General features: G+C 39.8%; 1 protein-coding gene across 2 annotated transcripts in view; it reads right to left on the minus strand.

The window, feature by feature from the left end:
• Window positions 1–13,515, minus strand: part of LOC128690882 (calcium-activated chloride channel regulator 2) — a 645,439-nt gene extending 631,924 nt beyond the window's left edge. For both annotated transcript variants that reach the window (XM_070088300.1, XM_070088299.1), the window contains exon 1: window positions 12,866–13,515. The gene's annotated coding sequence lies outside the window, so the exon portion shown is untranslated. The remainder of the gene's footprint in view (window positions 1–12,865) is intronic.
• Window positions 13,516–27,124: the final 13,609 nt, after the last annotated feature.

Raw genomic sequence — 27,124 nt, forward strand, 5'->3', positions numbered from 1 at the left:
TCATTTATGAAACTCGTGAGGCAGATGGAGGCTCCTTCCGGCCAGCTTTTCATCTTATGCCGACCCGGGATGCTGACAACACCAGTATATATTTTCTCTTTCTGCCGTTTGCTTTTCCTGACTGATAGACAGGGGAAAATTCCAGATATTTTAAACCTATTTGGTCATTTCGTTAACTGGTTTAATTAGCATGAGTTGTGGGTGGTGGTGGTGATGCTATGGGTTGTTGGTGGTGGTGATGCTATGGGTTGTTGGTGGTGGTGATGCTATGGGTTGTTGTTGGTGGTGATGCCATGGTCTGTGGGTGATGGTGGTGATGCTATGGGTTGTTGTTGGTGGTGATGCCATGGGTTGCGGGTGGTGGTGGTGATGCCATGGTCTGTGGGTGATGGTGGTGATGCTATGGGTTGTTGTTGGTGGTGATGCCATGGGTTGTGGGTGGTGGTGGTGATGCCATGGTCTGTGGGTGTTGGTGGTGATGGCTTGGTTTGTGGGTGGTGATTGCTTTCGTTGTGGGTGGTGGTGATGATTGCTTTGGTTGTGGATGGTGATAATAGCTTTGGTTGTGGGTTTTGGTGGCGGCGATGGCTTGGGGTTTAAATGGTGGTGGTGATGGCTTGATTGTGGGTGGAGGTTATGGTGGTGGTGATGATGGATTGATTGTGGGTGGAGGTTATGGTGGTGGTGGTGATGGCTTGGTTGTGGGTGGAGGTTATGGTGGTGGCGGTGATGGATTGGATTATCGGTGGTGATGGTGAACTGGACACCAGGTACAGAGTAACTTTGGAGATAAACAATATAATATACCGACACAAATGTAGTATAATGGGATCCTTAATTGACTACGTTTCGCCCACGCAGCGGACTTTATTAAATCACGAACAAATCTACCTGGGGAAGAGTACATGAGTACATATAGTGTGGAGAATCAGGTTGTATTTGAGACGGACATTACAGGTACATCTCAAATACAATAAAATACATCCATATACAACCTACCCAACATTCTCCACCTGACCCTCCACACTATATATACTCGTGCACGTTTCACCCAGGCATCTCTGTTTATGATTTGATAAAGCCTACTGTGTGGGCAAAATGTAGTCACTAAAAGATCACATTATACAGAATTTCTGTTTATTTTTTCCACCGAGTATCTTTCTTGTGGTTCTGATGTAAATAAGACACATTGGATATAGATTGTGCTGCCGAAGGTACCAGTTTATTGTGAACATTAGAATGGGGGAAGACTGCAGTAGGCCTACTGGCCAAAACTAGGCAAGTCCTTCTCTAAGCCAACCATTCCCACACACCCAACTGCTCAACATTTTCCCAAAATTTCCCAAGAATTAGCTTCAATACCTCAAATACTAACCAAACCCAGTTCTTCTTACTCATGTATTTGTCCAATCTCTTTTTAAAACTACTCCAAGAAGTGATCAAGGCCCCAGGACCGAAACGTTTTCTAATAAATATGTCCTAGTGTTTGCTTCAGTACCTTTCTAACCCAATTTGTCTGTATTTATTTCCTAGTTTTATACCGAGTCCAATCCATCCTGTGGACGGTAGTCCAATAGCATATGGATACACAAAAGGCCTAAGGTAGAATTACCGACAATATGTTAAGTAAAAGGACCCAAGCGCAACTAACCCAGGTGATTGACAAAGCTTCTGGAGAGCGAAACGTTGCCACAATAAAATGTCACATTAGTTGTACTTGTGTCCTTTCACTTAACAAAAGGCCTAATGACTAGGGCCGCCCAAATTAGTTAACAGTAGCACATCTACATCCTAATCTACGATTTATCTTACCTGTCGCAAGAAAATTTAGGACATTTGCTTAATATATCTAGTTTCTTATTTCCACTAATATTAAAAAGGACACAAAATGTGGTGTATGTCATGTTATTGAGAAGAGTTTTCCTTCTTCAGAGTCTTTACCAATTTCCTCTCAAGACTTGACCAGGAATATGTCTCTGTATTGACAGATTTTGAAATCACATCAAGAATACATTTTCCTTTCTAGATGTTTAATTTTCTACGATTCACAGATAATCCGCACATAGGAGACAGAAACTTATGACGACGTTTCGGTGTGTGTGTTTGTGACTAGCTAATGGTCCAGGTCGGACCGAAACGTCATCATTTTGCTTTTCTTCGTGTGGGTTAGTTATACATTATTCCAGTCACGCCCCTCAGGGAAGGTTCCTTGATGTTGGTGAGAGGCTCTTGATTTAGGGAATTGGATCTGTGCTCCAGTTCCCCGAATTAAGCCTGAATGCCTTCCACATCCTCCCCCCAGGTGCTGTATAATCCTCCTGGTTTAGCGCTTCCCCTTGATTATAATAATAATAATAATATTCCAGTCACGGTATTGTTCCTCTTATTCTTCGATTATTTTTCTCCTGTAGGAGTCTTGTTATTTGTGCAATAGTTCGACTTTTTCCCAATTTATTCTGTGGTTTTTAAGCTGTAGAAATAAAACAGAACTCTCCTGCTATATATTTTACGGATCTTCTATCTTCTACAGTCCTGCTTGGAAGTTGATATCCTGTCTTCCCTGTGGAGACAAGGTCACAGTCTTGAAAAGGAACTTGATAACTATCTGGTTTTTCAATAGTTGATGATTAACACACATGGGCAACAGTTGGGTATTGTTGAAAATAGTGTAATAACGACAAGTTGAAGATTAAGACACATGTGCAGCAGTTGGGTGTCTTTATTGATAAAACGTTCTTCAGTCAAATACAAAGGAAGCGGTAGTAAAGAAATAAAGATAATCAGTCCATCAACCTTGGAGAAAAAAGTATTTGAGGTGGTCAGTCCCTCAGCCTGGAGAAGAGTTCACCTCCAACGATACGGTACAGAGGACATCTTCTATTCCTGTTCGTGTATCTGCTAGTTATGAGTGAGAAGGGTTGGATACCAGAGGGATCTGCCTTCTTACTTCCACTAGGGGATCTCGTCCCCTACAACGTCTTCCAGATCTTCCACCTCACCTTCGACAGTATTTAGACTCCGGTCTCATACTTCAGCTTCTTATCGTTCCAGACCATAGAGCTTAACTCTTCTCCAGGCTGAGGGACTGACCACTTCAAATACTTTTTTTTCCAATGTTGATGGACTGAATACATCGTCTTTATTTCATTACTCTGTATTTGACTGAAGAAGCCTACTGTGTAGGCGAAACGTTTTATCAATAAAGATAATCAACTGTTGCGTAAGTGTCTTAATCTTGAACAGTTCTGTATCTTTGATGTTGAAACATTTCGCCTACACAACAGGCTTCTTCAGTCAAATACAGAGGCAACAGGTGTAGTAGTGAAATAAACATGATGTAATCAAGTCACCAACTTTGGAGAAATAGTATTTGAGGTGGTCAGTCCCTCAGCCTGGAGAAGAGTTCAGTTCCATGGTCTGGAACAATATCGTTCCAGACCATGTGTCTTCATTATTAGCTTGTCGGTATTTTATATCATTATCAGTATTCTCGATAGTTGTTGATTTCTTGCCTTTTCTGGAGAAATAATTGTCTATTTTCAGAAAAATAATATAAGGAGAGTTTTCTTCCCTAAATCTGACAAATCTTTCGTGTTGCATATTTCTGTTTCTCATCGCCCGAAGGTCCGAGCCGTGGTTAGCAACACACGTGTTGCAGAACGAAACTTTGTGATAAATAACGTTTTGCTTCATCAAGTGGTGAGCGAAGCATCGTTTATAATAACGACATGCTCTACACAAAGTCTCTTTCTAAAATACCTATCAACAATACCTTCCATTGTTCGGTCTGCCCCGTGTAAACTGCATCACAATATTTGCATTGTGTTACAAATACCTGCGCGTCCCACAGTTGTTTTTTATTGTTATTTATTCACTAATTCTTTATTGATCTTGTTACGGTAACTGAAAATATACCTATTATTATATTCGTTTTACTGACCATATAAGCTGTATGCCCCAGATGTTCACTCTGATGAATTTTAAACATTGTTAATGGGGTTAATCTCTCTCTGCCCAGAGGGAGCCAATATTAACAATTCCTCATGGAAGCATTATTAAAGCCATACTGAAGAAATAACTGCGAAGTCCTAGCTTGGCAAACTGGTGCATTGTCGACAATATTTGGCTCCCTGTAGAGCTCTGTCAACATGATGTGAGAGATCCTTCTCAAATCCAAGGCATCTCATCACAGTTGTACTATTACTACTATTACTGCCTTCGCGGCTTTCCGTCTGACTCCTGTCATTATATACAGTATTCGTTTCTTGGTTATCTCTGTATTACGACTGATGAAACCCCCTGGTGGCGAAACGTTTCCTCTAATAATGTCCTGAACTGTACGTAAGTGTCTTTTTTTCCCCACTCACGTGCAGTAACTTTGCCTTTATCCTCAAGGGAAAAAAATAATCCCGTCTTATTTACAGGGTTTTATACCGTATCCATTACCAGTATTATTTGCTCTCAGAACAAGGCCACAAACAACACATCTTACTTGATCAGAATCTTTGTTATAATGATAAAGATGTATCAGTGTTTTCTGTGAACGATAAAGCAAAGTGTGTTGACGAACTTAATGCTCAGTAGATCCGGGAATGCTAGACTGTCTTCGAAATCACACATAGTCTTCACGTCAATGTTGGAGACTAATAATCTGTCACAACATTCCAAGAATATGCAAGAATGGTATACAATACCGACAAGATGAAAGTTAAGACACATGTGCAACATCTGGGTATCTTTATTGTAGACGTTTCGCCATCCAATGGCTTTATCAATACAGATTCTAGGACATAACTAGAAGACAGAAGAACTATATACAAAAGATGAGGTAATTAATCCCTCAGCCTCGGAGTTGGTGTGAAGTGCACCGTGGTTGTAGACACGATTGCAAAGAAACCATAACACGGGCGGGGCTTGAACCCACGGTCAGAGAGTTGTGAAACTCCAGACCGACGCGTTAGCCACTGGGCCACCTGGCTACAATAAGATTCATCCAACTAGGTATATTTTTACACCATAGGAAGGTTAGCATAGGCACCACTGTGACCTCAAATGCAAGTTTTTACAGACGAATCTCCCGCTAGCGTGGCCGTGACGAACTCTAGCTCAAGTCCCCTCAAAACCATCATCATGACTCACGAAATCGTAATGGCCCAGTGGCTAACGCATCAGTCTGGAGTTTCACGACTCTCTGACCGCGGGTTCAAGCCCCACCCGTGGTATGGTTTCTTCCAAGAATCTTTTCATCAAGTAAATATATCGAATCCGGTCACTCTACCGATAATGTTGAAAATATAATACATTTTACAGGATACTCTTTTACTGGGACAATACTTGGCTCTGTATAGAGTTTCAGCAAGTCATGTAATGATACGGTAAAGCACTGAGGACAACGTTGTGCCAATAAAAACTATTTATCTGGTCACTGTAAATAAGTTAGTGGCCCAGTACACAGGTGGTTAACGTGTTAGTGCTCTTACGTAAGCCTGAATGTATGTTAATGGTCCCGTACGGGTATTTATACATATTAAAGTATTTGTACAGCAAATGGAAATTGGTGATTCTTTATATATGTTAATTCCTGTGATCAACCTCGAGATCTCGTGATGGAGTTTGACTGAAGGAATAAAACTCATACTAACTGTAATCTCCACATATGCAATAATAGAATTAATCGCCCCAGTAATATCTTGTTCTGTAACTTGCGTTTTGTCTGTCAAGCAAAATGCTCAATATACAAAATTAATCAAAATTTGGGGAAGAGGCTGCTTATGCTACAGCCATTTTGTGACGGTAAGATTTAATCTGATGAAATCAGATTTTGCGAGACGCACAAACGTAACTGAGCCAATTAAATTATCATTCTAACCAAGGCAGTGTTTCTTAAAAAAAAAACCACATAATTCACTAGGATTTTGTACAGAGAGAGAGATAACCGTACATTATATTTTTACTGAATATTACTGCCGGTCCAGGCCAAATTATTATTTATGATTATTTTTCTAATGGCGGAAAACGAATTCTTACGATGAAAAAATGAAAGGCAGTGGTTTTACAAACATCCAAGTTTAAATTATGATGGTGTTTTACATGCCGGTCAGTAAACCAATGTTTGCATATACCAGTAGATTCATGATGAATATGACTCATGTGCAACACTTTGGATATCTTTTTTGCCGAAATGTTTCGCCTGCGTAGCAGGCTCTTATAGAGGAATACAGAGGTGACATTAAATTGGAGATATTGGAGGGAGGGAAGAAATAATTATGAGGTGTTCACTCCCTGGGTCTTGATGGGATCATCTTGATGGTATAACTCCCTGGGTCTTGATGGGATCATCTTGATGGTATAACTCCCTGGATCTTGATGGGATCATCTTGATGTATAACTCCCTGGGTCTTGATGGGATCATCTTGATGGTATAACTCCCTGGATCTTGATGGGATCATCTTGATGGTATAACTCCTTGGGTCTTGATGGGATCATCTCGATGTGTTCACTCCCTCGGTGTTGATAAAGTCATTTACAGGTATTCAGTCCCTCAGAGTAGATAGATCAAGATACCTAAGTTATGCACATATGTCTAATTCATCAACTTGTCGTTATTATGTATCATTAATATAATGATGTAAACATCCATGTTGACGACACAGTAGAGTAAACATCCATGTTGACACAGTATAAACATCCATGTTGACACAGTATAAACATCCATGTTGACACAGTAGTGTAAACATCTATGTTGACGACACAATAGTGTAAACATCTATGTTGACGACACAGTATAAACATCCATGTTGACGACACAATAGTGTAAACATCCATGTTGACGACACAGTATAAACATCCATGTTGACGACACAATAGTGTAAACATCCATGTTGACGACACAATAGTGTAAACATCCATGTTGACGACACAGTAGTGTAAACATCTGTGTTGACGACACAGTAGTGTAATAACAACAGGTGAGTGTTCCAGTGTTTGTACACACATCCATGTTTAAAACACAAAAGTATACTAAACACTGGTCAGCGACACAAACAATCCTGCATAGAAATAGAAAAACAACAACATTGTAAATAATTACTGTATATTTCGGCTTCCTATTGTGTCTGCTGAAGAGGGCCTCATTGTGTAGCCGAAATATGCAGTATATACAGCAATTTTATATTCATAGGGAAGCTCTAAATCCGTAAAGGTCACACAGCTCTTGGGAAATGGAAGGCAATCAGGTTTGATTCGAGGAAACTGAGGTAGATCTAATTGGATCAAGAGCTTTTCATGATATATACATTGTCTCATTTTCCTTTTTGTTGGGGGACGGGGGACCGAGCCTTCACTCCTCCCTGTGCTGAATGACCCACAGGGTTTAGCGCTCTATAAAATACAATACAGACTAACTTTTTGGTATACCAACAACATGTCATCTTCAGAACCTTAAAAGACAAACTAAATCGAAAATAATATAAGTACATATATAATAAATCGTAATGAATCATCAAACAGAAATATATGTGTCGTGCCGAATAGGTAAAACTGGTCAATTACCAAGAACTCATTTAAAATTAAGTTCTTTATAAAATTTTCTCTTATACGTTTAAAGATATATTTTTTTCATTAATGATAATGTAAAAAAATTTAATTTTGCACCAAAAGAATCTTAGAAAACTTACCTAACCTTATTATAAAAAGAGCAATTTATTTTAGCCTAACCTAACTAAATATATTTTAGATTTGTTTACAATAATTTAATGCTAAACAAACACAGTGAAATATATTTTTTTCGTTAGGTTCAGAATGATTTGGGCGAAATTATTGCATACACAAATTTTCACTTGTCCTATATGGCAAGATGAACGTTGCTATTTAAGCCAAGATCGCAAGTTCTGCCTATTCGGCACGACACACACACACACACACACACACATACACACACACACACACACACACACACACACACACACACACACACACACACACACACACACACACACACACACACACACACACACACATATATATATATATATATATATATATATATATATATATATATATATATATATATATATATATATATATATATATATATGTATATATATATATAATGAAATAAGCAAATTCCTTTATAACAACACAATTGAAAAAGCTGAGGAAAATATATTTTAAATCATGTTTGCAAGACAATAATCACACTTCAACAATACGAGAGATATTAAAGATTCAATGAAGAATGAAAAAATGTAGTAACCGTGGCTGAAACACTTCATTAAAAATCTACAATACTGTGGCTGCAATCATTCATGTCCAACCCATGATTTGAAATCACATTTTTTTTCCCACTGCAGGGGTAGCAAGAATAGAAAAGGTAAAGACTGGGATAGGATGGAGTAGTGACAAAATAAGATGCGATGATAGGAAGAGAGATTGTCCTGACCACTTCGGGTGGAACACCTCACAACTGACCCTTACTTTGAGAAAGGCTTTATAAACACTGTTTCACGACTATCTGTAAGGAGGTAAAGGATAGTATGATACAGACAGATGGGAATGCAGCATTTTTAGTGGTCTGTGTATTTCACTAATGTACAGTATATATGAAAAAGAGAAGTTACCTAAGAACTGGCGAAGAGCATGTACCATATAGTTCCTTTGTCTATGGGAAAAGGAGACAATAGAGAGTAGGATATATAACAGGACAAGCCTTTTGAGTATATTGATAAAATGTATGGTAGAAGTATTACCCGAAAGATTTAGGGGTGAAGACAGAAATTAGGGGAAGGAGGATTGATTTAGGAGGGGTAGACGGTGTTTAGATCAAGTCTTGACATAGAACTATATAAATGATAAGGATAAGGAATTCTTTGTTTCTTTTGTGAATTTTGGAATAGGCTGTAACAGGTGGATGAGACCAGTGTGACAAATATTTCAAATGACTGGACTAGTTAGTTGGTTACCAAAACCAGAAACAAATTGTTATACAGAGAGTAAGACTCAGGTTGCTGTACGTAGGCGAAAGGGAAAAAAATTCAATTGAGAAATTAGACCTTAAACAACGAGGTCACCATTGCTGTTTATAATATTTCTAAACTGGCAGGTAAAAGAATTGAAAGTTAGGGTGTTGGGGAGAGGTTAAGAAATGTTGAATCGTGTAATAAATAAAACCTGGCGTAGTTGTTTTTTGTTAATGGCTCAGCGTGTATGAGATCCTGAAGAAAAGTTGTTAAGGTCGCTGGAGAAGTTTGAGAAGTTGTCTATAAGAAGGAAAATAAAAGCGAACCTAGAAAAGAGCAAAGTGATGAGTGTAATACGACCTTGACTATGAAAGTATCGATTTTTAAGTGAAGGGAAAGAGCAAGCATAAAGTGAATTTATTTAGACATTTGGGAGTGAATGTGTCGGCAGATAGGCTGTGGATGATGAGTTGAATCATAGAAGAGACGAGAGGAAAACAAGGTAGGTTGTATGTTGGGGAATCTGTGCAAAGGAAGAAGTTATGTAGGTGTGAGGTATGGGATTCCAACGTTGCAGCAAGAGAGTTATAGGAGATATAATTAAGAAAGTAGAAGATAGGTTGTTGAGGTGGTTTGCTTAATTAGTAAGGATGAAACAGAATAATTTAATAAAGAGGGTAAATATTCTGGGAAGCTAGAAGGAGGCGTAGAGTCTCTCAAGAGGATGGAGAGGTTTTATGTGAGGGAGGGATGGTGCTCTTGTCAGAGGTTCAATTGAACTATGATGTCCACACACCCACACACTCCTGGCAAGGTAGCTATTAAATAAATGAGGGTGAAAATCTTTCCTTCATTGTATCTCCATACCTTGATACGAGGAAGTCGATTTAATATATGTATATATATATATATATATATATATATATATATATATATATATATATATATATATATATATATATATATATATATATATATATATATATATATATATAGATATATGTCGTGCCGAATATGTAAAACTGGTCAATTAGTAAGAACTCATTTAAAATTAAGTCCTTTCTAAAATTTTCTCTTATACGTTTAAAGATATATTTTTTTCATTAATGGTAATGTAAAAAATTTTAATTTTGCACCAAAAGAATCTTAGAAAACTTACCTAACCTTATTATAACAAGAGTAATTTATATTAGCCTAACCCAACTAAATATATTTTAGATTTGTTGACAGTAATTTTATACTTAACAAACACAGTGAAATATATTTTTTTCGTTAGGTTCAGAATGATTTTGGCGAAATTATTGCATACACAAATTTTCACTTGTCCTATATGGCAAGATGAGCGTTGCTATTTAAGCCAAGATCGCAAGTTCTGCCTATTCGGCACGATATATATATATATATATATATATATATATATATATATATATATATATATATATATATATATATATATATATATATATATATATATATATATGTATATATATATATATATATATATATATATATATATATATATATATATATATATATATATATATATATATATATATATATATATATATATATATATATATATATATATATATATATATATATATATATATATATATATAGTCTTCCTCTGCGGGTAACTTACGAGCATTTTAGTTTTAAATTCTCTTTAGGTTATTGTCCAAAATGTAAAATTATTCCTCTCTGGTTGGCAGAAATAATGTATATTTGTATTAGTAAAAAATGTTTATGTCTATTTATAAATTATGTGCATGGGTATATAAATCACATGTAAAGAAAATGATCTGCATTAGAGTAACAAACAAGTAATTGTAGATATCCCTAGTATTTGTTTGTATGTGTGTGTGTGTGTGTGTGTGTGTGTGTGTGTGTGTGTGTGTGTGTGTGTGTGTGTCCCTCAGTATATTTCATTTGAATGACGAAAGTTCATTGAGCTGTTCAAAAAATCGAAAGCTTGATATAAACATATATTCACACATCTTTAATGATCTAAGTTATTTCTCAAGTTTCAGTGGAGTGTATGTCAGTCATCAATGAAAGCTTCACAGGTCTATGTTTTCTCAAGTTTCAGTGGAGTGTATGTCAGTCATCAATGAAAGCTTCACAGGTCTATGTTTTTTCTTTTGTAAATTTCAAGTTTTATATTTGAGAACTTTAGACTTTAACTGCATAAAATCGTTCAAGTTTTTCCTGTGAGCCTTTCAGATTTTTTTCTCTATGGGAATTTAAGACTTTACTCGTGAAAGCTTCAGACTCTACATGTCAAAGCTTCAGGCTTTACATGTCAAAGTTTCAATCTTAACATGTCAAAGCTTCAGACTTTACATGTCAAAGCTTCAAACTGTACATGTCAAAGCTTCAGAATTTACATGCCAAACTTCAAACTTTACATATTAAAGCTTCAGACTTCACATATCAAAGCTTCAAACTTTACATGTCAAAGCTTCAAACTTTACACATTAAAGCTTCAGATTTTACATGTCAAAGCTTCAGATTTTACATGTGAAATCTTCTGGTTTTACCTATGCAAACTTCAAACTTTACTTATGGAACTTCATACTTGTGAAAACGTCAAGTTTTACTCATAAAAACTTTGAGCTTACCTAAGAAACTTCAGACTTCACGTGTGAAAACTTTAGGATTTTCTTGTGAAAACCTCAGAGTATACCTTTTAGTGCTTCCGGCTTTTCATCTGGGAACTTCAAGTTTTACCAGAAAGAACAGAGAGCTTCAAGCTTTATCTGTGATAAGCTGAGTCTTTTGTGTAGAAACTTCACGCTTTACCTATCTAAGCTTCCAGTTTTATCTGTAAGACTTCAGACTTTTCTTGCGAAAATATTATTATTTTCTTGTTAGAATATCCAGTTCAGAACTTTAGACTTTACGCTGTGAAGCTCAGAACTTCTGCGTCCATCAGTGGAAGCTTCAAAGTCTTCATTACTAGAAGTCTTAAGTTTAAAGTTAATAATAAAAAAAGGTCATCTTGCAACTTTTTCTCCACTCAGACTTTCTATTTTTTTTATCTTTTTGGAGGGAGGGGGAAGGAAAGTGTTTCAGCTCCTGCATGAGGGACTGTACCTGGCTTGTGCCTGGGTTGGAATGATGGGTTGGAATCTTTGGGTTCCTAGTTAGGAATTAGGGGGCTGTCTGGGGGGATTGGCTTCAACGTTGGAATCATTGTGTACCAGATTGGGAATCAGTGGGTAATCGGTTGATAATTCTTTTTTCTGACTGGATGAGAAGGATAAAAGGCACAAAAGCAGGATAATGGGAACCTTTGTTTGGTATTTGTAATACATTATACTGCATTTGTGTCTTTATCCATCTTGTTAGCATTAGATATAATTTCTTTCCAGTGGAAGTCAAGTCGACATCCTTGTGTAAATACATGGCTGGAGTAATAGTGGGAAGTATTGTGCTCTAGGGGTGGAATTATCTACTGTTTGTCTTCGTATTTTGGAAGAGCTAGGAAGGAATCGTGGGAAATATAGGATGGTATCATAATAGTTTTGTTTAGAGTGATGGAACACGACTGGGTTGGAATCATGAACTGCTTGGGAGAGAAGTATCGAATACACCTGGGTTGGCATCATGGGATACCTGGGTTATCATCATGGAATACCTGGATTGAAATCATAGTATACCTGGGTTGGAATGATAGTATACCTGGCTTGTTCATGGACTACGTGGATTCAAATCATAGTATACCTGGGCTGGAATGATTGTATACCTGGCTTGTTCCTGGACTACCTGGATTCTAATCATAGTATACCTGGCTTGTTCCTGGACTACCTGGATTCAAATCATAGTATACCTGTGCTGGAATGATAGTATACCTGGCTTGTACCTGGCTGACCTGGCCCACCAAACAAGACGCTCTCAGAATCTACCTGTCTTGACTCCTAATTCGTCGTCTTGGACAAGTGTTCCAGTCGTCTTAATCCACGTCGTTCCTCGTCTCCAGATGACTGTTTCCAAGACAACGACAACGACGACGACGACGACGACGACGAATAAGATGAAAAAGGCGATAAAAATGCTCACTTGTTTCTTTGGTATTAAATTTCGTAAACTTCGGCACGTAAAAAAAAGAGAACAAATATTTTACCCACTAAGTTAAGTTTTCTAACTTGTTAAGTTTTCTAACATGTTTTCCGTATAAATATACGTTTTCTTTATAAATCTTTGTGTTCTCAACTCAAAATCTCATTGCACATTAGAGGGTTTTGCCCTCAGTGTATATATTTCAAGGAAATATATCGCGATATACACAGAAATGTACATAAAAATGTATATACTTCGAAAGGTTTTCACCCCGTGGTGTCAGCTGAGGCTGGAAGGTTCACCACGACACAGACTCTATACCCGAGCTCAGGTCAAAGGGCATCGTGACCTCGGGAAGGGGAGATACAAAGCGGGGAGGACACGTAAACATCTCCCAAAGGGATGTAAAAGGGGAGAGGAGAGAAGAGAGGGGGAGATTATCGGTAGCGGGGAGCGGCGGGAAGCAGCGGGAAGCGACACAACCACCCTCTACAAACGCCCAACAGGCACTGAACCAGACACGCGCGGGGCATTCTGGCACTGATACCCCCCCTCTCCCCCTCCCTCCACCGTAGAGTGCCTGTTCCTATACCCCCGTCCTCCTCCTCCTCCTCCTTACCCTACCCCCTCCTTCTTTCATCCCCCCACCCCCACCGTCTGCAATCACTATTCTATCTCTACAGATATATATCATTCTTCTTCCTTCTTCCGAAATTAATAATTAATCACGAAATTCTAACTTTCTCTTTCTTCTGTTTATCATACTTTTCTGTCTCTCGAATACACTCCGATACCTGTACACCTGCACCATGATGGTACTCCCACACTTGTACACTTGCACCATGATGGTACTCCCACACTTGTACACTTGCACCATGATGGTACTCCCACACTTGTACACTTGCACCATGATGGTACTCCCACACTTGTACACCTGCACCATGATGGCACTCCCACACTTGTACACTTGCACCATGATGGTACTCCCACACTTGTACACCTGCACCATGATGGCACTCCCACACTTGTACACTTGCACCATGATGGTACTCCCACACTTGTACACTTGCACCATGATGGTACTCCCACACTTGTACACTTGCACCATGATGGTACTCCCACACTTGTACACTTGCACCATGATGGTACTCCCACACTTGTACACTTGCACCATGATGGTACTCCCACACTTGTACACTTGCACCATGATGGTACTCCCACACTTGTACACTTGCACCATGATGGTACTCCCACACTTGTACACTTGCACCATGATGGTACTCCCACACTTGTACACTTGCACCATGATGGTACTCCCACACTTGTACACCTGCACCATGATGGTACTCCCACACTTGTACACTTGCACCATGATGGTACTCCCACACTTGTACACTTGCACCATGATGGTACTCCCACACTTGTACACCTGCACCATGATGGTACTCCCACACTTGTACACTTGCACCATGATGGTACTCCCACACTTGTACACCTGCACCATGATGGTACTCCCACACTTGTACACTTGCACCATGATGGTACTCCCACACTTGTACACATGCACCATGATGGCACTCCCACACCTTTACACCTGCACCATGATGGTACTCCCACACCTTTACACCTGCACCATGATGGTACTCCCACACTTGTACACTTGCACCATGATGGTACTCCCACACTTGTACACCTGCACCATGATGGTACTCCCACACTTGTACACTTGCACCATGATGGTACTCCCACACTTGTACACTTGCACCATGATGGTACTCCCACACTTGTACACTTGCACCATGATGGTACTCCCACACTTGTACACTTGCACCATGATGGTACTCCCACACTTGTACACTTGCACCATGATGGTACTCCCACACTTGTACACCTGCACCATGATGGCACTCCCACACTTGTACACCTGCACCATGATGGCACTCCCACACTTGTACACTTGCACCATGATGGTACTCCCACACTTGTACACCTGCACCATGATGGTACTCCCACACTTGTACACCTGCACCATGATGGTACTCCCACACCTTTACACCTGCACCATGATGGTACTCCCACACCTTTACACCTGCACCATGATGGTACTCCCACACCTGTACACCTGCACCATGGTGGTACTCCCACACTTGTACACCTGCACCATAATGGTACTCAAACACCTATACACTTGCACCATGATGGTACTCCCACACCTGCACACCTGCACCATGATGGGACTCCAACACCTGTACACCTACACTATGATGGTACTCAAACACCTATACACCTGCACCATGATGGCATTCCCACACCTTTACACCTGCACCATGATGGTACTCCCACACCATTATATCTGCACCATGATGGTACTCCCACACCTGTACACCTGCACCATGATGGTACTCCCACACCTGTACATCTGTACCATGATGGTACATTCCCATACCTGTACACCTGCACCATGATGGTACAGCTGTACACCTGCACCATAGTGCTTGACTTACACACCTGTACACCTGCGCCTTGATAGTGCACTTCCACATCTGTACACCTGCACCATGATGGTACAGCTGTACACCTGCGCCATAACAGTACACTCCCACACATGTACCCCTGCCATAACAGTACACTCCCACACATGTACCCCTGCACCATGATGGTACAGCTGTACACCTGCGCCATAACAGTACACTCCCACACATGTACCCCAGCACCATGATGGTACAGCTGTACACCTGCGCCATAACAGTACACTCCCACACATGTACCCCTGCACCATGATGGTACAGCTGTACACCTGCGCCATAACAGTACACTCCCACACATGTACCCCTGCACCATGATGGTACAGCTGTACACCTGCGCCATAACAGTACACTCCCACACATGTACACCAGCACCATGATGGTACAGCTGTACACGTGCGCCATAACAGTACACTCCCACACATGTACACCAGCACCATGATGGTACAGCTGTACACCTGCGCCATAATAGTACACTCCCACACATGTACACCAGCACCATGATGGTACAGCTGTACACGTGCGCCATAACAGTACACTCCCACACATGTACACCAGCACCATGATGGTACAGCTGTACACCTGCGCCATAACAGTACACTCCCACACATGTACACCAGCACCATGATGGTACAGCTGTACACGTGCGCCATAACAGTACACTCCCACACATGTACACCAGCACCATGATGGTACAGCTGTACACCTGCGCCATAACAGTACACTCCCACACATGTACACCAGCACCATGATGGTACAGCTGTACACGTGCGCCATAACAGTACACTCCCACACATGTACACCAGCACCATGATGGTACAGCTGTACACGTGCGCCATAACAGTACACTCCCACACATGTACACCAGCACCATGATGGTACAGCTGTACACCTGCGCCATAACAGTACACTCCCACACATGTACACCAGCACCATGATGGTACAGCTGTACACGTGCGCCATAACAGTACACTCCCACACATGTACACCTGCACCATGATGGTACAGCTGTACACCTGCGCCATAATAGTACACTCCCACACATGTACACCAGCACCATGATGGTACAGCTGTACACGTGCGCCATAACGCACCATGATGGTACAGCTGTACACCTGCGCCATAACAGTACACTCCCACACATGTACACCAGCACCATGATGGTACAGCTGTACACCTGCGCCATAACAGTACACTCCCACACATGTACACCAGTACCATGGTGGTACAGCTGTACACCTGCGCCATAACAGTACACTCCCACACATGTACCCCTGCACCATGATGGTACAGCTGTACACGTGCGCCATAACAGTACACTCCCACACATGTACACCAGCACCATGATGGTACAGCTGTACACCTGCGCCATAACAGTACACTCCCACACATGTACACCAGCACCATGGTGGTACAGCTGTACACGTGCGCCATGCTGACACACAAATATTGACACATGATCGCCGTGTTTACACTCCCAGTAACGTTCCCTGAAATGTGTATCATCAGTCTATAAATAATTTTTAACCTATCATGTGTCACTTTTCTGTTGGATATGAAGAATCTATTCTTCCTGTGGAGTGTTTTTCACCCCATCAATTTCTACTTCTCTGTTGGACACGAAATATTTGTTTATCTATGGCATATATTTTTTTAACCAATCAAAACTTAGTTTTTCTGTTGGTACTAAAATATCAGTTTAACTATTGGTTACTGAAGCATCAACGTACCCATGTCTTTTTATTAACTTCTTATCCCCGACTTTTCCATTGGAACTTAAAAAGCAATTTATTCATAGCAATTCTCTTCTCTGCAAATCTTACCCTGTCAACTGATCAAAGATATTATAGTCGAGTACATAAAAGTTTGCTTCTGCAAACTTTTCCGTACTCGACTGAAGAAGCCTGCGGTGTAGGCGAAACATTTCGGAATAAAGATGGTTAACTGTTGCACATGTTTCTTACCAAACATTTTAATATTCATACCTTACTCTTCTAGTGGTACTTATGCTTGACTTACTTCACTTAATTCTTCTGATGCTCACAACTTAATGACTGTCTTTACCTTTGCAATTAAGGCGGCGGCTTACCTGTGTACTTAAGGCGCTGCAACCCATAAAAGTTCTTTACTTTAAGAGAACAGTCTTATATTTCAACACCGACTCTTATTTTAAAACACTGTTTTGCCTAGAGGCAGCAGTGTTTTAAGTGAAATCAGTCGTGTTTAGATTTTGCCAGCTGAGGGATGAGTTAAGTTTCTCTGGAAATAAGAGATTGTGTACAATAATTAGGGGTTAAAAAGAATTATTCCATGGAAATATAAAAGGCAATGCTCAGAGAGTGATCAGAAATTTTACCGAGATCAATTTCAGAATTATCACACACACAGTTAAGAATGTTTTGACTGATGTAAGATTTTTGACAGGCATAGCTAAGATTTTTGACAGACAGATATTTGACTGATGTAAGTAAGATTTTTGACAGGCATAGCTAAGATTTTTGACAGACATAGTCATGATTTTTGACAAATATAATATTTTTGACATATATGTAGCTAAGATTTTTGACAGACATGAGTAAGATTTTTGACAGCCATAACTAAGATTTTTAACAGATATATATAGCTAACACTTTTGACAGACACACCTAAGATTTTTGACAGCTGTAGGTTAGCTTTTTAACAGACATAAGTAATATTTTTGACAGACAGATATAGATATAGATAAAACTAATATTTTTGACAGACATATGTAACATTTTTGACAGACATAACTAATATTTTTGATAGGCATAGGTAAGATTTTTGGGAAATATAGCTAAAATTTTTGACAGATATAGCTAAAAATTTTGACAGATATAACTAAGATTTTTGGCAGATATAGCAAAAAAAATTTTACAGACGTAGCTAAATATTTTGACAGATATAGCAAAGATTTTTGAAAAATAAAGTTACGATTTTCTACACAGATATAGGTAATATTACTCAAAGAGTGATAAGAATTATTACAAGAAACAATTGTTATACATATAAATTAGAATTATTACTCGGATAATAAAGAATTATTTACACAGATATATTAGAATTATCACAAAGAGATAAGTATTGTTACAAAGAGATAGAGAATTAAGAAGCAATATCCTAACTTATAGACAAGCTAAATAATTATAATGGTATTAAAATGAGCAGGATATCTGCTATGCTAGTGGTGAGCATGATATGCTAGTGGTGAGCATGATATGCTAGTGGTGAGCATGATATGCTAGTGGTGAGCATGATATGCTAGTGGTGAGCATGATATGCTAGTGGTGAGCATGATATGCTAGTGGTGAGCATGATATGCTAGTGGTGAGCATGATATGCTACTGGTGAGCAGGATATCTGCTGCTAGCGAGCAGGATATGCTACTGGTGAGCATGATATGCTGCTGGTGAGCATGATATGCTACTGGTGAGCATGATATGCTACTGGTGAGCATGATATGCTACTGGTGAGCATGATATGCTACTGGTGAGCATGATATGCTACTGGTGAGCATGATATGCTAGTGGTGAGCATGATATGCTAGTGGTGAGCATGATATGCTACTGGTGAGCATGATATGCTACTGGTGAGCAGGATATCTGCTGCTGGCGAGCAGGATATGCTAGTGGTGAGCATGATATGCTAGTGGTGAGCATGATATGCTAGTGGTGAGCATGATATGCTAGTGGTGAGCATGATATGCTAGTGGTGAGCATGATATGCTAGTGGTGAGCATGATATGCTAGTGGTGAGCATGATATGCTACTGGTGAGCAGGATATCTGCTGCTGGCGAGCAGGATATGCTACTGGTGAGCATGATATGCTACTGGTGAGCATGATATGCTACTGGTGAGCAGGATATCTGCTGCTGGCGAGCATGATATGCTACTGGTGAGCAGGATTTCTGCTACTGGTGAGCATGATATCATATCAAAGAATAAGAATTTCACGTTGGTAAAACTATAGTCTCATACATTCCCCTCTTTGCCTCCAAGGACAAAGTTCTTTGTCTCCACAGACTCCTAAGTGCACCACTCACCCTTTTCCCATCATCAATTCTATGATTCACCTCATCTTTCATAGACCCATCCGCTGACACGTCCACTCCCAGATATCTGAATACATTCACATCCTCCATACTCTCTCCCTCCAATCTGATATCCAATCTTTCATCACCTAATCTTTTTGTTTTCCTCATAACCTTACTCTTTCCTGTATTCACTTTCAATTTTCTTCTTTTGCACACCCTACCAAATTCATCCACCAATCTCTGCAACTTCTCTTCAGAATCTCCCAAGAGCACAGTGTCATCAGCAAAGAGCAACTGTGACAACTCCCACTTTATGTGTGATTCTTTATCTTTTAACTCCACGCCTCTTGCCAAGACCCTCGCATTTACTTCTCTTACAACCCCATCTATAAATATATTAAACAACGACGGTGACATCACACATCCTTGTCTAAGGCCTACTTTTACTGGGAAATAATTTCCCTCTTTCCTACATACTCTAACTTGAGCCTCACTATCCTCGTAAAAACTCTTCACTGCTTTCAGTAACCTACCTCCTACACCATACACCTGCAACATCTGCCACATTGCCCCCCTATCCACCCTGTCATACGCCTTTTCCAAATCCATAAATGCCACAAAGACCTCTTTAGCCTTATCTAAATACTGTTCACTTATATATTTCACTGTAAACACCTGGTCCACACACCCCCTACCTTTCCTAAAGCCTCCTTGTTCATCTGCTATCCTATTCTCCGTCTTACTCTCAATTCTTTCAATAATAACTCTACCATACACTTTACCAGGTATACTCAACAGACTTATCCCCCTATAATTTTTGCACTCTCTTTTATCCGCTTTGCCTTTATACAAAGGAACTATGCATGCTCTCTGCCAATCCCTAGGTACCTTACCCTCTTCCATACATTTATTAAATAATTGCACCAACGACTCCAAAACTACATCCCCACCTGCTTTTAACATTTCTATCTTTATCCCATCAATCCCGGCTGCCTTACCCCCTTTCATTTTACCTACTGCCTCACGAACCTCCCCCACACTCACAACTGGCTCTTCCTCACTCCTACAAGATGTTGTTCCTCCTTGCCCTATACACGAAATCACAGCTTCCCTATCTTCATCAACATTTAACAATTCCTCAAAATATATATATATATATATATATATATATATATATATATATATATATATATATATATATATATATATATATATATATATACATATATATATATATATATATATATATATATATATATATATATATATATATATACATATATATATATATATATATATATATATATATATATATATATATATATATATATATATATATATATATATATATATATATATATATAATTAGAGTAAATGTTTGCCAACATTAGCAGAGTATGCTTTTGCTGACGTTTGCCAGTGTGTCATAACGACACTATACGGATGTTTTATTCTCTTTTTCTTTTTTTCCCGTTGAGTTGAACTACCATCTACAGCTCAGCGCCAACGAAAAAGCCTTCTGAACATTATTCTCTTAAACGAGTGGTTAAAGAGAATGGACTCGCTCGGAACTTCCCACGGAGACAAGGAGGGAGACAAAAGAGAGGTGGAAAAGGGAGGGAGGGAGGGAGAGAGAGAGAGAGGAGAGAGAGAGAGAGAGAGAGAGAGAGAGAGAGAGAGAGAGAGAGAGAGAGAGAGAGAGAGAGAGAGAGAGAGAGAGAGAGAGAGAGAGAGTGAGAGAGAGAGAGAGAGGGAGAGAGAGAGAGAGAGAGAGAGAGAGAGGGAGGGAGGGAGGGAGAAGACGGAAATATGAAGATGGAAACTGAATGGTTAAGCTGAGGGTCATTTGAGTGTCCGGAAAGAATAATAGATGGTCAATAGGCAGTCTCCATCATAAAGATCACTTAGAAATAGAGGTGGAAAAGGGAGAGAGAGAGAGAGAGAGAGAGAGAGAGAGAGAGAGAGAGAGAGAGAGAGAAACATGAAGATGTAAACTGAAGAGGTTAAACCGAAGGTCATTTGAGTGTCCTGGAAAGAATAATAGATAGTCAATAGGCAATCCCATCATGAAGATCACTTAGAAATCGGAAGAAACAGTTCTACAGCAAAATAACCACACTAGAAACATGCCTCTGGGGAAGATGCTCTGAAAGAATACAGTTGCGACATTAACATGCCTAGAAAGTTTCCAAGACACATGTCTAAGTCATAAGATGACCCGACAATTAGAGCTTTGGGTCATATACAATATATACATGTGATATACCCGTGATAAATTTTCAGTTTTGCTACCCTCACAGCCCGGCCTGGGTCAGGTTATTCTGGTAACTGTTTAACACAGCTATAACAACTGGCAACCTACTTGCTCACAAATCTATCAACAACGTGTTTGATCTGGCACTTAGCATAGGTAACTATCCAGTCTCCTCTTGAAAACTTTTGCACTTGTTCCATCAATATTTTTCATATCTGTTGGTAGCAGATTGAATAGTCGTGCACTACGGATGGTGACATAGTGTTCACATATTGTGCACAGGTTTCCCTGCTTTTCACTAGAACTTTGTTTTATATATCTCTCACCACAGTAGCACGTTCTTATCTCTGTGTGTAGGTTTGGGACTCAGCACTCAGGTATATCTCATTAGGTATTATTTTCGTCTTCGCTTCAGAGACGGTCCGAGTAATATAAATTCTTTATAGGCTCTTTGCGGGCAGTAAACGGTCTCTGCATCTTTTCCAGCAATGGCAGTTCTCCTGCTTTGAATGGAACTGTCATCACAGAACACTATTCCTAAAGGAGAGAACACATGTGATTTAAACAGCGTCACCATTGACATTATTTCTCTTTATTTTGAAGGTTCTCATTATCTACACTATCATATTACTAGCCTTTGCAGCATTTTCCTCATTGTATTCTGTAAATAACAGATCATCTGACATTATTCTCAAGTTGTTAACATGCTCCTTTCGTTCTTTACCATGATCCTCCTGTGTACTGTATCCAGTATTCCATTTGAGTTTTTCATTCTTTCTATATCCAGGTAGGTAGAATTTATCACCAATGAGCATCTTGTTATTTTCTGTTGCCCAGTAGAAGACTTTGCTTACTTGTACTTGTAAATTTCCCGTGTCTTCTTCATAGGGCATGAATATTTTGGTAGCGTTCGCTAAGGATGTTGTCAAGCTGTGGCCAGTACTTAAATGTCTGCTATGAGGATGAGAGACAGTTAAGTTCAGTACCTTGTGATACTGAATTTTTCACTTTGCTAAGGCTGGATTTGGTTTGCACTACTTTTCGTGTTCAGTTCATTAGAAAAATGAATATTCATTTACTTACTTTTCCAGTTACACTAACTGACCTTATGAACAATCACTCCATGATCGCCTTCGCGACAGCTGTGAGGATCACATCTGCATTTTGGCTTTCTTCCAAAACCTAGGAAATTTTGTCTTAATGATTGCGTAGCTGGGACAAACATGATCCTCAGTCTCTAATTCCAAGTTGATTGAGCTTTGTGCAGGTAATGCTTCTCCATGAACTTTGTAACTCAGCGCCTCACTACCCTTTTATAATGCGTGAGATCAGTGATACTGTTTTTTTTTTTTTTTTTTTTTGCCAGACCTCTACTGATTCTTTGTGTAGAGGAAATATGTCTGCACTTTTTAGAGGACTCTGGGATTTCACGTATAGCAAAATTCTTTTTACAAATACTACGAGTGCTCGTGCTAGTTATATCTTCAACTTCTTCATAAATAACGAGTTCCGTGAATAAGACCCAGGTGCTGCATGTGTGGTCCTGTTTTCCCTTTCATTTTCGATTTCTGAGGGATTTCTGCTTATGTGAGATATATGATTTGTAGGGTGGGAATAGGTAATGAAAAATCTTTTTGGCTCCTCAACTTTCCTGTCGTTTAGTGGATTGTTGAGTATTGATTCATACGGGTCTGTCAAAGTTTCGCTCACTTCTTTTAAGTCAAAGCTATACGAGTATGAACAACCTGTAACTATTGGGACAGTTCTAGATATATATTTGGACATGAATTTTGAGTTCATGAAGAGATATTTAAGATTTTTGGGGGGAGGGGGCAATTTCCTGAACGGTTGTTTTTGTTTTTTTCTGCTTCTTCCGTTTGGTGTGAATATTTTAGTTTCCGTTCTTCTAATAATCTCGCTGTGTAGATTATTTGTCCTCTGGTTTGACATACTCGTTTTGAAGCAATTCACTAATGCATTTCCTTAGTATATTCTTCTGCGTTATCTTTCCATGTTTGATCTCCTTATAGGCTTTCTTACCTGACTGTATTTTATACAGATCATCTATGCTTCTGTATTCAACTTTTGTATTCACAGATGTGGGTTAAGGTGCTCGTGACGGTTTCCCAGGAATATCTGAGAGTTTGTTTTTATTTATTTTGAATCAGTAAATTATCTACTTGTTCAGGTAAATTTATTGAACACTCCTCCATGTTCGCTAATTCTTAGGTTTTCTACTCATGAATTTAAGCTTGTTTGTACTTCAGTATGGTTGCGATAGAAGAATATTGTATTAAATATTGTTGCGTCTTTGACTGGTTACTCACTGTTACCTGGTTTCCAGTCCGCTCCATTAAAACTTAAAGATCACGTGATGTGATGTATGGACGAAGATGTTTCAAGAATATTCTGATGCCTTCCTCATTCAGCAGTAGACTCTGGTTCTCGTTGAAGAATTCCAACAAAATGTTTTGAGAGTATTGTAAAGAATCCTTATATTTCCTCATACACGACGCTCAATAATAAAAAAGTGAGTGATGCTTGAAGACCTCTCACGGACACTCGTCTTGGCTAAGTACATCTGCAAGTGCTGCTGGATCCAATTATGAGTTCACTAGAGGAGGAATCAGCGTAATGAAAATATCGACTTGAGGAGTTTGTGGTTCGTGGTATCCACAAAGTCTCAGACGGATCTCAGAGGGATCGTCTCTGAGGAAACAGTAGAGCCGTGGAAATGTGAGATAGATGACGATAGTAGAGCTTTTCACACCCACCCACTCACACACACACACACTCACACACACACATGTGCCTAGGAAAAAATGGTAACTAACTAACACACACACACACACACATGATGACTGTTCTCATCAATATGACTGACTTTTCACCGACTATTCCCGACCAACACAACTGACTATTGGTGCAACATGACTGATTTATCCTCACTAAAATGACTGTTCATCACCATCATGACTGACCGCTCATCATCAACATGGTTGACTGTTCCCCAACATGACCGTTCTGCACCAACATGACTGTTCCCCACCAGCATGACTGTTCCCCATCACCATGACTGACTGTTTATCACCAACATATCTGACCGTTCCCCAACAACATGACAGACTGTTTCCCACCAACATGACTGTTCCCACCAACATGACTGACTGTTCCCACAAACATAACTGACTGTTTTCACCAAGACTGACTGTTCCCCACCAACATGATTGACTGTTCCTACCAACATAACTGACTGTTACTATCAACATGACTGAATGTTCTCACCAACATGACTAACTGATCTCCCACCAACATAATTGACTGTTCTCCACCAACTTAACTGACTGTTCCCCAGCAACATGACTGTTCCCCAGCAACATGACTGACTGTTCCCACCAACATAACTAACTGTTCCCACCAACATAATTGACTGTTCTCTATCAACGTAACTCATTACTTCCCACCAACATAACTGACTGTTCCCACCAACATAATTCACTGTTTCCCACCAACATGACTGAATGTTAATACCAACATAAATGACTATTCCCACCAAAATGACTTACTGTTCCCACCAACATGACTGATCCCACTAACATGACTGACTGTTCCCACCAACATGAATGACTGTTCCCACCAACTTGACTGACTGTTCCCACCAACATGAATGACTGTTCCCACCAACTTGACTGACTGTTCCCACCAACATGACTGACTGATCCCACCAACATGACTGACTGTTCTCACCAACATGACTGACTGTTCCCACCAACATGACTGTTCCCACCAACAAGACTGACTGTTCTCACCAACATGACTGACTGATCCCACCAACATGACTGACTGTTCCCACCAACATGACTGTTCCCACCAACATGACTGACTGATCCCACCAACATGACTGACTGTTCCCACCAACATGACTGACTGATCCCACCAACAAGACTGACTGTTCTCACCAACATGACTGACTGATCCCACCAACATGACTGACTGTTCTCACCAACATGACTTACTGATCCCACCAACATGACTGACTGTTCTCACCAACATGACTGACTGATCCCACCAACATGACTGACTGTTCCCACCAACATGACTGTTCCCACCAACATGACTGTTCCCACCAACATGACTAACTGTTCCTACCAACATAACTGACTGTTCCCACCAACCTAACTGACTGTTCCCACCAACCTAACTGACTGTTCCCACCAACCTAACTGACTGTTCCCACCAACATAACTGACTGTTCCCACCAACATAAATGACTGTTCCCACCAACATAACTGACTGTTCCCACCAACATAACTGACTATTCCCACCAACATAACTGACTGTTCCCACCAACAAAACTGACTGTTCCCACCAACAAGGCTGACTGTTCCCACCAACATGACTGACTGTTCTCACCAACAAGACTGACTGTTCCCACCAACATGACTGACTGTTCCCACCAACATGACTGTTCCCACCAACATGACTGTTCCCACCAACATGACTGACTGTTCCCACCAACATGACTGTTCCCACCAACATGACTGTTCCCACCAACATGACTGTTCCCACCAACATGACTGACTGTTCCCACCAACATGACTGTTCCCACCAACATGACTAACTGTTCCCACCAATATGCTAACTTCTGCACTAATAACATCTCAGTTTTATAGTCTTCGTTTATAGTAACCAATTTACTGAATGTCATTAAACCTTCCAAGAGCTGAATTGACAATAATTTTCATTTGTCTCCTCTGTGTCGCTGCTCCGAGCTTATTGATGTTATCTTGACTGTCAGCTTTATTGTCTTTAGCTTTTCTTGTCGTCTGTCTTTTCTTTCTTTATTTTTGTTTTAATTGTAGCTTTTGCTTGATTGGCTGACACAGTCGTAACATCAGTACACCTACTGCAGCTCGTGTCTGATTGGGTTACCCATCGCTGACGTCAGGTTGATGACGTATTTATGACGCACTGCAGCTAGTTTCTGATTGATTTGCTTACCACTGACGTCAGATTATCTAACCTGTGATAAGATAAGATAAGATTTCGTTCGGATTTTTAACCCCGGAGGGTTAGCCACCCAGGATAACCCAAGAAAGTCAGTGCGTCATCGAGGACTGTCTAACTTATTTCCATTGGGGTCCTTAATCTTGTCCCCCAGGATGCGACCCACACCAGTCGACTAACACCCAGGTACCTATTTGCTGCTAGGTGAACAGGACAACAGGTGTAAGGAAACGTGTAGAATGTTTCCACCCGCCGGGAATCGAACCC

Source organism: Cherax quadricarinatus, chromosome 24, assembly GCF_038502225.1.
Source record: "Cherax quadricarinatus isolate ZL_2023a chromosome 24, ASM3850222v1, whole genome shotgun sequence".
NCBI classification, from domain to species: domain Eukaryota; kingdom Metazoa; phylum Arthropoda; class Malacostraca; order Decapoda; family Parastacidae; genus Cherax; species Cherax quadricarinatus.